Source organism: Rutilus rutilus (assembly GCF_951802725.1).
Source record: "Rutilus rutilus genome assembly, chromosome: 1".
In the NCBI taxonomy this organism is placed as follows: Eukaryota; Metazoa; Chordata; class Actinopteri; order Cypriniformes; family Leuciscidae; genus Rutilus; species Rutilus rutilus.
The window spans coordinates 40,330,115-40,344,555 of NC_140209.1; the positions used below are offsets into that span (position 1 = coordinate 40,330,115).

A 14,441-nucleotide genomic window follows, 5' to 3' on the forward strand; every position below is an offset into this window, starting at 1 on the left:
AATCGCAATATGTTTTGGTATTTTGTCGAAAATGATAAGTAGACCTAATTAGATTTGTGTTGTTACCTTGGTTGGTTTAGGGTTGGACAGCTTTTCATATTCTTCATATTCTGTGCGTTGGTTTGTTCAAAGTAGATACAGAAAGTTACTTTTCCATTAAGTTTATCTTTAGGGGGATTTTTACCTTTTATAAGGTGTTTTTTTCCCCCCTTTCCTTATGAAATGTAGGCTATGTGTCATCTTTTCGCAGTTTTTGTTGTTTTTTGCGAAGGGATCCACCCCTAATTTCATGTTTTAATTAAATTTTAAATCCCAGATCATCCACCCAGACTTTTGAACCCCACAGTCAGTTCTAATGGAATCAAGGTGTGCCAAAGATTAGTGTTTTGAGAAGCAGGGGCCCATGAGAACGTCTTCTTCCTAAGCACTCTTCAGGTTGAGTAGTGATCAAATCACACAGAATCCCAGCCTATGGTAATGAGAAAAACAGAAACTCCTCATAGGAAAGAATGTTGGAACTGTATCATCAAGTGAGATCAACAGATCTGATGCATTGTTTTAGTACTGGATCAACACTAAGATTATCGAGATTCCTTTTAGGCAGTAAAGAAGAAATATGAAAACTTTCCAAAAATTGGTGTTGCTGATTCAAAGTTGAACATATCCCAAGCAATGGCTATTTTTGCACTCATTGTACTGGAAAGGCCTGTTTTGGGGGGTCAGTATTAGTTATTCTGAGTGCAACACTGGCTTAGAAACCATATTCCAAAGTCATGACTAAAGACTGTGCATTGAGCCAATCTAGGAAAAGGTTAGTGAAGCTTTAAAGCACCAAATAAAGAAGCATTTATGTAAATCTTGAACACAGAAAAAATTGTTTTCTTAACCTTGTGCTAATTGTCATTACCTTTCTATATTTCTCTCAAGGTTAAAGACATAGCAATGAAAATTCTGTCCTCAATTACTCACCCTAACGTTTGTTCATCTTTGAAACGGCAGCTTAATCCAAGAGACTTCATATGATGGACAGATTTCATTTAGGCTTTTATTCATGTATAAAATAGCCTACATCAAATACGATCAATGGAATGCAGTATCAACCGTACATGGATGACGTGGAAGACCAAACCTTGATGGTTCTTTCACGTCAAGCAAGCAAGATTGACCTTCTGTTGTTGAAACGTCAAAGTTTTGGTGGAATGGACTTTCAGTGGAGGGACAGAAATATCTCAGGTTTTACAAAGACACGTTAAAGTCTTATAGGTTTGGAACGTCATGAGGATGAGTAGCAGGGATGGAAATTAACTTTTTTGTTAACACAGTGGCCGGTGGATTTCAAAATCTACCAGCCACTCAATGTTTTTACCAGCCACTTTCTTGTTTTTAACCGACAATGTGTAACTGCATGTGAAAATTAATACTACAAGATCTACAATACTTAAGCAGTTTATTTCATCTCAAGTCTCAATGAAATACTGACATTTTCTCTTTCTCTCTTATATATTTCTCTTTTTTACCTGGATGTGGCATTTGAATGATTCGTGGTCTTTTATGGCTTCCAGTTTTAGGTTTTTAGTCCCAACAATGAAACTAGGGCTGGGCGATATGGACCAAAAGTCATATCCCGATTATTTAGGCTGAATATCGATATACGATATATCCCGATATTTTTTCCGCAAAGTGAGAGCAAATGTTCAGTCAAAGTCAAAGCCAAATATGACATGTAGTATATGACTATAGTTTTATTGAAACCGGCTATTTCCACACACACAAGTACTGTCCCCCTTTACTTAACATAAATTGTAAGAATATGACTAATAGTAAAGACCCATACTAATAAATAAACATTAGGCCTATGCTAAAGCTATTAAATAGCAGTCCTAAACTAGTTTTTGTTAATACAATGTTGGTATGAGCCACTAGAGTAATTTAAAAATATAAAAAATAACACAAAGAAAAATAAAGTGGCATTTTGGGGTTAATATGGAAACGACAGTTACTATGGTGAATACACAATATTACCAATAACTGTTAATGAACCATGGAAACTGCTCCTGGTGAATAGTATGAAAATCATCCCTGCATTACTTTTATTTTGTGTAATTTACAACGTAACGGCGTTGCATGCTCGTAGTTTATTTTGCACTTTATATACAGTGAGGCGATACACAGCGCGCGCCGCCACATTTGCGCGTGCAATTGAAGAGTGTTCGCTACGAGAACAGGATAAAGGCTGACGTGACAGGACAAGAAAGTCAGTTTTTCTGAGGTGAAAGACTTTATTTCAGCGTACACTTATGTCCTCTAAAAGTGTCCGCCGTCTATGTGTAACAGTATATTTTTATTTACCCGCCACGGTGGCCGGTAGGTGAAGCGAGTTTACCCGCCACAACACAAAATCACCCGCATTTGGCTGGTGGCGGGTGCTAATTTCCATCCCTGATGAGTAGTACACTACACAGTGTTTCCTATACATTGATTTATTTGTGGTGGCCCGCCACGACATTAACACTGACAGTCACAAATAGATTTCAGTGCTTCCCATTTATTAACTAGACTGTGGCAGCCTGAAAATATACTTAAACTTCTCATAATAACATAAAAGGTCTTTAATGTTGTGTTTTGCTTCATTGCTGGCAAACAAACTAAAATCCAAAGTGCGATATGGCTTTGTGTCCTTATCAAAGGATTGTCTGTTTGTGATGCGCAAAGAGAAGTGTGCACTTCGCTCAAGCAATCAGCACGTGATCAGCTAATTTCACAGTGTGTGAATGAATGCAGTGAACTCTTATCTGTGCATGTGTTGAGCTTAGCATGCATTTGAGAATGTAGCGGGCACTGATTTCGCATTATTTTCACATTTGCATAGGTGACGATTACAGCATTTCGCTAGATTTGTAATGAGACACGTTTGTAAACTTGTTTTCTGCCAAAATATAAGCTCGACTGCAGTTTCCGTCAAAATAGAAGCTCACGCGTAGAAATTAGGACATTTATTTATTTTTCAGTGCATTTGTTTTAGAATATGGTGGCTATTACTGTCATAGGAATAATATTATAACATTGCATAATACTAATAATAAAAATAATACTAATAGGCTGTAATGCAGACTGAGACAACTAAAAGAAGTTTGATTCTCCTTTGAAGTTCAGGTATAAGTCAATGCATAGTTGGAGCTCTTTGAACTACCAAAGTGCACCAGATTGATGAATTTAACTTTAAAATTAGCATTTTTTTTCCCTACATGATAGTACATGATAACAGAATGTTCATTTTGGGGTGAACTATATCTTGTTTTTCTGTCTGTTACCAAGCACTTCCATTGTAAATTCATCTGTTTCTTATTGGTGTTATTGGTCTAAGTTGTCCCCCCATCAGATTTCATATTTGCATATGAAAGATTTATAGTCTCTCATGGCTTTCCTCTCCCATCTGGCACAATTGTTGTGGGTGAGATTGTGAGAACACAGCCTTGCACTCTAGCTAAGGGGCTTGTTGGTTTGAGACGCATGCATGCAGCTGGTGGGTGTGTCTGTCCAGATCTGGAGTTCATAAAATGTGCTGCATAAAAATAGACACTGTTTAAACTTTTACACTGTATACAGAAGGCTGCATCGTAAACATTGGAGACAACATGACTGGTTTGTTTCATCTGATTTGTTTTCTTTGAAATGCTCAATTGACTGCATTGAAAAGCAAGCGTGTGCTTTAGACACAATGTTTTTTTCTATTTTCCTGGTTTTTTTTTTTTGGGTGTTAGTGTCTTTTCACCAGCCCAATTGTACTTCTCTTGAGTTTTTGAGTATAGAATAGGACCGAAACACTGAAAGAGATGGAAAACCTTTTCAGGATGTGATCCAGGAAGCATGCGGCACATTTGGGTTTAATTAGTGTTCCTGCACAGCCTCAGTGTGGATGTAGCAAGCAGAGCCCTGCTGACACAGCCCAGATAAGGAGAGGCAGAGAGAGATAAAGCACTATGTGCCATGCAGGCCAAATGAGTCACTGTAAAGTGTCTAGATGAGGGGGAAAAAGAGTGAAAACGAACTGACCTCTGAGTATGTTTTTTTTTTTAACAGATGTAAAAAAAATATATATAATCCAGTATTAAAAAAATTAAAGCGATATGATATCAATATGCAATATGCTGCAGTTCATTGATTTGATGCAGTTCATTTATGCTGCAATTATGATCGTTGTGATATGAGTCGTACAACATCACACATTGATTTAGTATTTATTTATAATTTTCTTTTTTTTAATGTGACACTTTCACTTAATTTGACCATTTACATTTTGTAATTTACATGCCAGGTGGGAGATGTTTAGCAGAAGCTAAAGCTAAATTTAGCATTTGCTCTTGTTGGTATTTAATTAACTTGGCTCTAGTATGATCACATTTGTGTGCAAATATTAAGAGAAGAACCATCAAAAAGACTGCAGTAGAACATACTGTTATATTGAACCTATTGTTTGTTGAATTTTATAAGGATGAAATGTATTCAAAAGTTTTTTTTTTTTAAATAAACATTATCCAGCAAAGAAGGAATAAATTGATCAAAAGTGACAGTAAAGACATTTATAATGTTACAAAAGATTTCTGTTTCAAAAAGTTGCTGTTCTTTTGAACTTTCTATTCATCAAAGTATCTTGAGAAAAATGTATCTGTTTCCACAAAATTATTAAACAGCTAAACTGTTTTCAATATTGATAATATAAATAATTGTTTGTTGAGCACCAAATGATCATATTAAAATGATTTCTGAAGGATCATGTGACACTGAAGACTGGAGTAATGATGCTGAAAATTCAGCTTTGACATCACAGGAATAAGTTACACAAAAATATTATTTAAAAATTCTATATTAATATATTTCACAATAGTACAGTTTTACTGTATTTTTGATCATGCAGCCTCTGTGAACATAAGGGACCTCTTTCACAAAATCTTACAGACCCCTAACTTTTGAACAATAGTGTATATTATGTTACAGTATGTTTCTTTGTTATATTATTTCATATATAGTGTATTGTGTCATATTGTTAAACTAAACACTTACACATTATTTTGTTTTAATATCTTTAAAACCAACTAAAACATCACTAATAGCTGTAATAAAAAATAAAAAATAAAAATAAAAATAAGATATTAATCACCGATAACATAGACATTTAATTTTTTGTCCACTGAATTCAGTTTCATTTCATCAGTCATCTAGGGCTGTGTGTTGTCTTGATTTATTTATTAATACCAGAGGCTGGTGTCATGCCTCTGATATTGCAAAAGTTAGTCCAGGTCACACTCTTCATGAGTTTGAGAAAGAAAGCTTTACTTTTTGCTTCTGATACATGACCTTTTAGAGATGATGAAGAGGGCTTGCTCACTAGTTTGTGTTTTAAGTCTGTGTTACTCATGAACAATTTGAGCATTCATGACTTGAACAGTGACTGCTGGATGACTTGATTGTGACTCGTAGGGATGAGAGGGAGATGAGCTTTCACAATGAGCTGAATAGAATGACACATTTACCAAGTGACCGTTCGTCTGTTTCTGCCATCCTGCCGTCTGAATTCCCCCTGTGAATGTTTGTGGGAAAATTCCTTCTGATTCAGATCAGCCAAAAAGAAGTTCTGTCAGAAAGCTAGTTTTGTCATTGAAAGTGTCTTTTGATTGTAAAATGTATGTACAATGATTTACATTCCAAAAATATTTTCCCATCTCAATGATGATCGTCGAAATATGTCTAAAAGGAAAAATTTGACGTGTAGTGATTAGTGAATATTCTGCTATGGGAATTGTGCACTGTGAGGTCCTCTAACTTATTGCGAGTATCTTTTTTCTCTATTTTTATCATACTGTGTGGCTTTTTCAGAGAGTTTATATATATGTGATGCTGGACTACAAAACCAGTCACATGGGTAAATTTTATGAATGAATAAGCTTTCCATTGATATATGGTTCGTTAGGATATGACAGTATTTGGCCGAGATACAACTATTTGAAAAACTGGAATCTGAGGGTGCAAAAAAATCGAAACAGTGAGAAAATCTTTGTCCATTTATGTTCGCGATTGTGCTGCATTCACTCACAAAAATAAATGTTTTATATATTTACGGTAAGAAATTCACAAAATATCTTCATGGAACATGATCTTTACTTCTCTTTACTCTTTACTTTACTATATTTAGCATTAAGCTTTGTATCAGTAGAAAACCTGTAGTATTTTCTAATTACTGTGCTTCCCTCCCTCATATCCCCCTGAGACAAGAGATTTATGTATTTTTTTTGTCTGAAAAAAATCCTCCGATGATGCAAAAATCGTCATTTTGCGTCATCTGAGGATTTTTTGGCCAGAGGCTAGAAACTACAGCCAGTAGTAGGGGCTGTCCCGCATGTTTTCAACCCGCCCATAGAGGGTGGGATCTCACTCACAGAATGTACAAATAGTGTCAGCCATCTTTTTTTGGAAGCTAAGTTAACAGGCTCTTGCTCTGTGGAGAAAGCTGAGTAGTTGGGGTTACCATCCTCTTTTTCCCGGACATGTCCGGCCATCGAGATTGTCCAAAATGTCCGGGATTTGGCTTTTGCTTTCTACGGTCGCCATTCATTGTTTACATGCACACCTTTTGTTTCAATCTAACTGAATTCATTCCGATTGGTGAATCTGAATGTAGTGTTTACATGAACGCTAAACAAGTGATCGGTTGATGTGCGTTTTAGCATTGCTAAGAAAATTCCCGCTCCTCCGTGAGAGATAGCCTACGAGACCGGTGAGTCTCACAGGTGTCACTCATCAGTAATCACGCCACCGGCCTCGCGCCGTTCTCCCGCGCCCCTCAGCCTCGTCCTGCTCGCCACAGTAAACATAACGAATGGCGGACTCGTCAAGGAGACTCACGATAAAACGGCGTATTTTCCGTTTCGAGTCAACTAGTAGCTGAGCTGTCCTCTGTAACCGGTAGGCTTGGCTTGGGAGAGGCCTCGTAGGGCAGCGAAGCAAGTGCATTCTGGGAGTTGTTGTCTTTCATCCACATAAGCCAAAAATAAATGTTCTGGCTTTTCTCAATCTAGAAAGCTCCAAATTCTAAAATAATTTCACATTTCTACTACATAAATGATCCAATTTAAATACACATTCATCTTTCCAGAGGTGAAGTATCCCTTTAATATCCTAATGATTTTTGGCATAAATGAAAAATCGATAATTTTGACCCATACAATGTTTTGTTGGCTATTGCCACAAATATACCCGTGCGACTTATGACTGGTTTTGTGATCCAGGGACACATATTAGTCAGAGATAGCATGCCTTTTTAACTAGTCACAGAAATTGGTGGGAAGACCTTCAGTGACCTGCAGTCCGTTGTGTGTGTATTCCCTTCTCCCTCAACCCTGAGGCTAATGGAAAGTTGGAAAGACTCTTGTCATGCCAATTTTCTCTTAAATGAGGTGTGACCTCTGATTAGACCCCAGCCAGCCTAACAGACCTCTTGAATTTGTTCTGCTGATACACAGGGCCATCAGCTAACATTTGGAAATTGGATTTGCATATTGCAAGGAATGTTATGGCATTAAGAAATATTGTTATGGTGTAGATTTAGGTTGTCTGCAACCTGCACATTTTTTACCGGGGATAATAGACATTTTTATGTCTATTCATTTCATATGTGGGTGTTTCTTAAAAAATCCGCTTCTTTGGCCCTGTGAACCTAGACTGTGAAAAGTGTGTTTAAAGAGAGTTTTTGAGTAGTTTATGATATATTACTTGCCCCCTAAAAAGTCCAACTGTAATTTTTGTAATTTTCCTGAAACTTATATATTGTGCATATGGTGTAAATGACATTTAAACATTTTTAACTTTGCATAACTTTACAGGACTGTGCATAACTTAACAGTTACATCTGGACTGGAAATTATTAAAATGTTAAAATATTGATCACATGTGGTACTTACATTGCATTGATTTAGATTTGGTTTTCTCCAAATTTCTCATATGTATGTTTTAGATTTAATATGTATTTTCCTCTGAAAAATGGTGTAATTGAAAACGCACACATATTTGTTGGAAATATTAAAGAAAAGCTCTTGCTTTGTTGGCTTCATCAGGAAGTGATCTAAAGTGGAGTTCATATTCTTACACAAACACTCATGCGCACATTCACACAAGCTTCCTTCCTTGAGCCATCAGCTGTGACTGGCTGACCTTGCTCTGTTTCCTTTGGACTCAACATGGTAAACGGCGTAGAACAGCTCCCAGCATTTGCAGGAGCCTTTTAAGTGTGTTCATGGGCCTGTTGAAACTATGACCATCTTTTCTAAGGAGCTGGGGACAGAAACAGAGAATGTGTCACATTTAGGTCATCACTGTCAGTCTGCTCTTTGCCCAAGGCTGAGATGAATGGGGAAAGAATTACTTTAGTGATTCAGACATTGTTCAGACACGTATACCTCCTGTTTTACTTAAAAGTGACCTACACCCTGACTTCAGGAAGTAGTCTGCACACATCCATGTGTTTTATAAGACTAAAGCCCTTGCTAATAGTCTGAAATGTTTTAGAGATATGCACTTAAAGGGATCGTTCACCCAAAAATGAAAATTCTTCATTATTTGCTCACCCTCACGTTGTTTCAAACCTGTACGACTTTCTTCTGTGGAACTGATCTGTATCCATAAATCTGCTGACCCATCTAAGTATTAGAGACCTGCTTACTATGTCTGAAACCATTGACTCTGAACCTTTTAAGTGGGTTTTTGATTCCAAAGACAGGACCATAATTTGAAGGTTACTAAGATCCTAATTGTGGTAATTGTCCTTGGCACTTGATTGAAAATGTCAGTTAAATTGCTTATTTTTTGTGTTTTGGTCAGAAAATTGTTTACTTCTAAATATGGGAAGTGCATATTTCACAAAGGACAATTCTAAGCCAATACACGACTGTTGGAAAATACAGTACCATAAAATTGTGTCTTCATGACGCATCAAAGAACCATCAAAAGCCAAAAATAGGGTTGCGGGTAGTATTAACTCAGAAGACTTTGACATTCTGTTTTCAGTGTGCTTTGATTTAAGAGAATACAGATTCAAAATGGACTTAATCAATCCTGTTTTTTCTATACTGACAGAATAGAAAAATATCAACCTTGGCTCACTGGAAAATATGCGCCTCTGGCTACATTTTTTTTTTTTTTTTTTTTACCCCAAAAACATACCTATACATACAATCCATTGCATATTCCAGCTGAAATTAACATTTTGAGGCAGTAAAACGCCAACAACTTTTATTCCTTTTCAAACAAATTATGATTACTGGGGCAAATGGTCAATTAATAAAGACTTGCCTTTGTGCAGTTTACTTGTCCTCAATACACTACATTATTTTGTCCTCAATACACTATTACCAAAGTGCAGAGGTCTTCAACCTTGCTCCTAGGGAGGAGGGACCCACTGTCCTGAAGAGTTTGGCTCCAACACACCTGAAGCAGCTAATCATGCTCTTTAGGTTCGCTTAAAATACACTTCCACAGTCAGACCAAAAGGTTCTAAGAACGATAAAGAATGGTTCTAGTTGTATGAGCTTGGTACGTCACGGCACGATTAGAAACCGTTCTCGGCCTGGAATTCTGTTATTAGAATGTGTGTAGTGATGTCACCACTCAGGATTGGTCACCTATCTGTTGCCTGGCTGTCAGTTTTCCTGTAGCGGGCCAAGCCCACTATTTGAGCGAAGTTAGCGGAACGAAGTTAATAGTAAAAATTAAAGGAATATCTGATCATCCTCCAGTCCGTTCCAGCTGGCTCTCTTCCTTGCGGAATGGAACAGTTAAGCAAAGAGAACAGTTTAACCCGACGGTGGAAAAGCAGCTAAGGTGTGCTGAAGGGGGTTGGAAATAAACTTTGCAGGACATAGTGCTCACCAGGTATAACATTTCTAATGTAATAAACTTGCTCAGTAGCTCTCCTAGTACAGCATTCCAGTTGTGATGTGGCGCATTTGGGTACAAGTCCCATGAAGTCCCATTTTCAAGTGCGATAGAGCATTAATCTTTTAGCAGCACTTGCCGAATATTTTATTTCCAAGCTGAACAGGCTATTAGCACCACTCACTGGACATTTCACTTTGAAAGTGTTGCAAAATATGCAAGAAGCAATGTGATAGAATTTTGCAGCTATGTCACCACCACAAGCACATTTTTCCAATGAAAATTACGGTTTACAGTTTCAAACAGTTTCCTGAACTTCCTTGCTTCTGTCATTGGTCGCTAAAACCGATTGTCCCTTGCCAAACTCACACCATGAAGGTCTGGATTCTCAGAGCAATGTTTTGATTGCATCACAGCGTTTATATGTTTTGGGAGAATCAACCTTCCAGTGTTTTACTTTTAATTGTCTCTGCAAATTAAACTTGGATAGCAAATATTTTAACTTCAAAAAATTACATACATCACCTTTATTGTCTGAAAAATTGTTTATTGCAGGCCATCGTCCACTACTTCACCTTTATGTGCACTAGATGACCATGCATCTTTTCTAGAGGGCTTAAAGTGAGTTCCTGAGAGGAGTGGAATGCAAGGAGCGCTCTTAATTTCACTGTGTTTGGCACACACTTTCTCCTCAGAGAGCCCTGCGAATGTCAGCAATGGGATGATCTAGAAGTTTCCAGCTTTTTTGTTTTCTTTTTTTCTTGTGTGAGAAGTTACCGAGGAGACCGAGAAACAAAAGAGAGCGAGAGAGGGTGATCTGGAGGTTAGCACTACTCATTGATGCAGCAGTTAATGTCACAGTTTGCCAAGCGATCACAGTACCTGACCAAATCTGTGCCTTCAGGCCTCTGTGTGTCACATTTTCAGCTTCTTCCCTTCAGCTGTCTGGTCAGAGGCAAGCAGACTGAAAATGAAAAGTATATGTTTGGATTCTTGAAACGTTTGTATTGATCTCATTTGAGGCTTCACCACATCAGCAAATTTTTCCTTTAGTGATACACACACACACACACACACACACACACACACACACACACACACACACACACACACACACACACACAGTTTTGGATGGCTGAGTTGGCTTTGGTTGGTAGTTATTACTCAGTCCAGAACTATTCCTGTGAATAGTCCCCTCCCTCGATCATATTTTGTTTGTCTCTGAAAAGGTGCTGGCAATATTTTCCAGCTACATCAGTATCAATTTCATTTAGACCAACTTTAGGCTCAGACTGTATTCAGAATATAAAGAATAAGTGAAGGAAAAAGTGGATCTCAAGAACTACATGCCTGTGAGAGTAAGAGAAATACAGGATGTGGTTTTGATGGCTATTGTGCTTGGTTACATTTCCTCATAAGTCATTTCAGGTTGAATTCCTTTTAGAGTTGCAAGCTATGCTATCAAAGGACCTCTCACTTGCTCTTTTTCTCTTACTCTGCAGCTGCTTTAAGTGCCAGTAGGAGTCACTGTTCTACACGAGTCTTACCTTTTTCCATCAGGTGAAGATATTAGGCCACATTTCCGTCATGGCAGTTCAACAAACCTGTTTTTGAGATCAGACCTCTGTAATATATGATTCACCGCGGACGTGGTATTTATCCACACTGAACTACTTAAATGCAGCTTTTTCTTTTGTAGACATCCATGACAATATTACTGTGTGATGCTGTGCTATCATGAGGCCTCATTTTTGTTGTGAAGTTGGATATTGATAAGACCTGGAATTTTACTGCCAACACAGCCAATAAAGCAACATTTGGCCAAATGTGGTTTCAGGAGCCCTTTTGTTGAGAGAGTGAGCAGATAATAATAATAATAATAATAATACATTTTATTTATTTGGCGCCTTTCTGGACACTCAAGGTCGCCTGATGTCTTGTTCAATGTGATTCCTTCACTCTGTACTCCCAAATAGGTTCAGGTCTGGTGTCTCTAGCAGTGGTTGTGCCCCCATCAACTAAGGATGAGGATAAAAAAAAGAAGAAGTTTTTACTCTATTTCTATTTCACAAATAATTTTAGAGCTTGGCAAGTTGGCATAATAAGAAAAAATATTTTCATTATAAAAATGCTCATGCCCATTTTAATAATTAACATGAATTTTCAGATCTAGAAATCACACTTTTAAAAATGAGGCCACCTCATATATCTAGTTTTTTCAAGGCTGTTGGAACTGTTGGAAAAAATACAGTTGAGGGGATGAATTCACATAAGAAATATCCATTTTAATGCTTGTTTTGTCTAATTTTAAGTCATCTTGTGGGCCCTTTGGAGATTTTATGAGGCCCCTAGTGGGCCTTGGTCCCCCTGGTTGAGAACCACTGATATAGAGATACATATTTATGGATTTAAAGGGTAGATGAGATGGATAGTTCTTGTTGACAGGTTATCTGTGAGATCAAGATGAAAACATGCAGTTTGCTCATGTTTAATTAAATCCCCTGCACATTTAGTGTTAATTTATGGAATATTCAGCTGAACTCAATTATACATTGATACTGGTTATTGATACTGATATGGACACTTATGGGAGACTGAAAATGTTTGCAGCGCTTAGTTTCAGGTTGGTTTAAGAAAAATAATAGGTGCATTGCAGAGGGAGTAGCCTGTGATCTGTGAGGTCTGTGGTCTTTTAAATCACAAAAATCATAGAGAAACCTCTGTGGTAGACTTATTGTGGTAGAAATTAAAATTTTGAAATAACCCTTTAACTCCCCCCACATGTGCTCCCCTCAGGACCACGTCACACACACACACGGCCCCGTGAGACGCCTGCATGCTTCATTTGAAATGGACTTTACTGTGGTGGCTTTGAAATGCTAATAGCAAGGTCGCCTCCCCCTCGATTCACACAAACAGTAGGAGTTTACATAGTTTTGATACATGCTGAATCTCTGCGTATGTGTGTGTGGATGTTTTCTCTTCGGTCAGCGGTTCTATATTAACTCTTTGATTTGAAGCTTCACTTTATTTCTCTTTTCCCACAGAAAGAGTTGATCCTGAGGTTTGTTTGTCAGTAGTTTTTGGCTTGGCCGATCAGTGGTTTTCAACTGGGGTTTTTTCAGTAACAATTAAGAAATGATCCAACATGCTTACTAATCTTAAAGTTATTTTTCTTTTTTCTTTTTTTCCATAAAGCCAACAGAACCTACCAATGGCCTAGAATAGATCTCTGATCCGAGGGAGACGTTTAGAAATGGAAAGCGGTCTAGATGCAGCAGTTTTCCTACTAAGCCATCTTCCAACAAGGGTTCACATGTCTCCTCCTCAGGCTCTCTGTGCTGGAGAGAACAAAAGAGCTGCTGTGTGGTGCGGAAGTGAGTGGTGGTTTCTCGTCTGCATGAAGCATGCAGCAATTCTGGACGCATGGTGACAAACAGGCCTTTGACTGCATCTAACTCTGTTTTCTCTAACAGCCTCCTCACCATGACTCTACATTCCCAACAGCTCTGGAAAAAAGGGCGGCAGCTGCCTACTGAGGTTTACTGCTCTATCAGCTGTTTCCCATGTAAAAGGTTAAAAAAAATGATGTTATAAATTCGGTTTGGAGTTTTTTTTTTTGCTCTGATATTGTAGTTTAGCATGTTGGTATGTAACTCTCAGATTGTATGTCAGACCCTTGTTGGAAGATGACTTAGTAGGAAAACTGCTGCATCTAGACCGCTTTTTCTAAACGTCTCCCTCGGATCAGAGATCTATTCTAGTCAAGTCAGTCAAGTCATCTTTATTTATATAGCGCTTTTTACAATACAGATTGTATCAAAGCAGCTTCACAATGATAGCATGAAAATAATACAACAAAGTTTGTTTCTAGAAGAAAATTGCGTCACTGTCCACCTTAAAGGAACCGTATGTAAGAAATGTATTTCAATTAATCATAAAATGGCCCTGATATGTCACTAGACATTAAGAAATCATGTTCATTTCAATCACTGACAACAGTAGTCCGGCCAGGATATTGTCATTTAAAAGTGAAGTTGCAGCCCTCAACTGATGTTGATGTTGTCATGTTGTGTTTTGGCCTGATACCCCACCCTCCACCTATCTACTAATCACAAAGTCAGCAGTGTTTCGGCATCCGGGTTGCCAGCTCTGCTCTAGTTACCACAGCTGCAGCTACAAACGTGTCGGATAAAAAATGTCTAACGTTACGAAACCTAAAAGACCTCGTTATGAATCCAAAATACGCAAAACATCTCTCATGAAGCATAAACATAATTAACAGAAAAAAAACTTACTGTGTGGGACTTGTCACTTGCCATTGGAAGCTCCTTGTAGCAGCCTACGTTCCTGCTGGATCCTGCAGCCTAACTGGCAACCCCGAGTCAGGGGGGAGGTGGAGGGGATACACCGCTCTACAGTCATTTGAAAGTGATTGCAGTACCAGTTTTGGCCACAATCTTACATACGGTTCCTTTAAGTAAGGCAGATCAATACTATTGTTGAATATTAAATGT

General features: G+C 37.9%; 1 protein-coding gene across 6 annotated transcripts in view; it reads left to right on the forward strand.

Annotated features, from left to right (window-relative positions):
* The window catches only part of septin9a (septin 9a), a 101,435-nt gene that overhangs the window by 50,779 nt on the left and 36,215 nt on the right, over positions 1–14,441 (forward strand). The window lies entirely within an intron of this gene.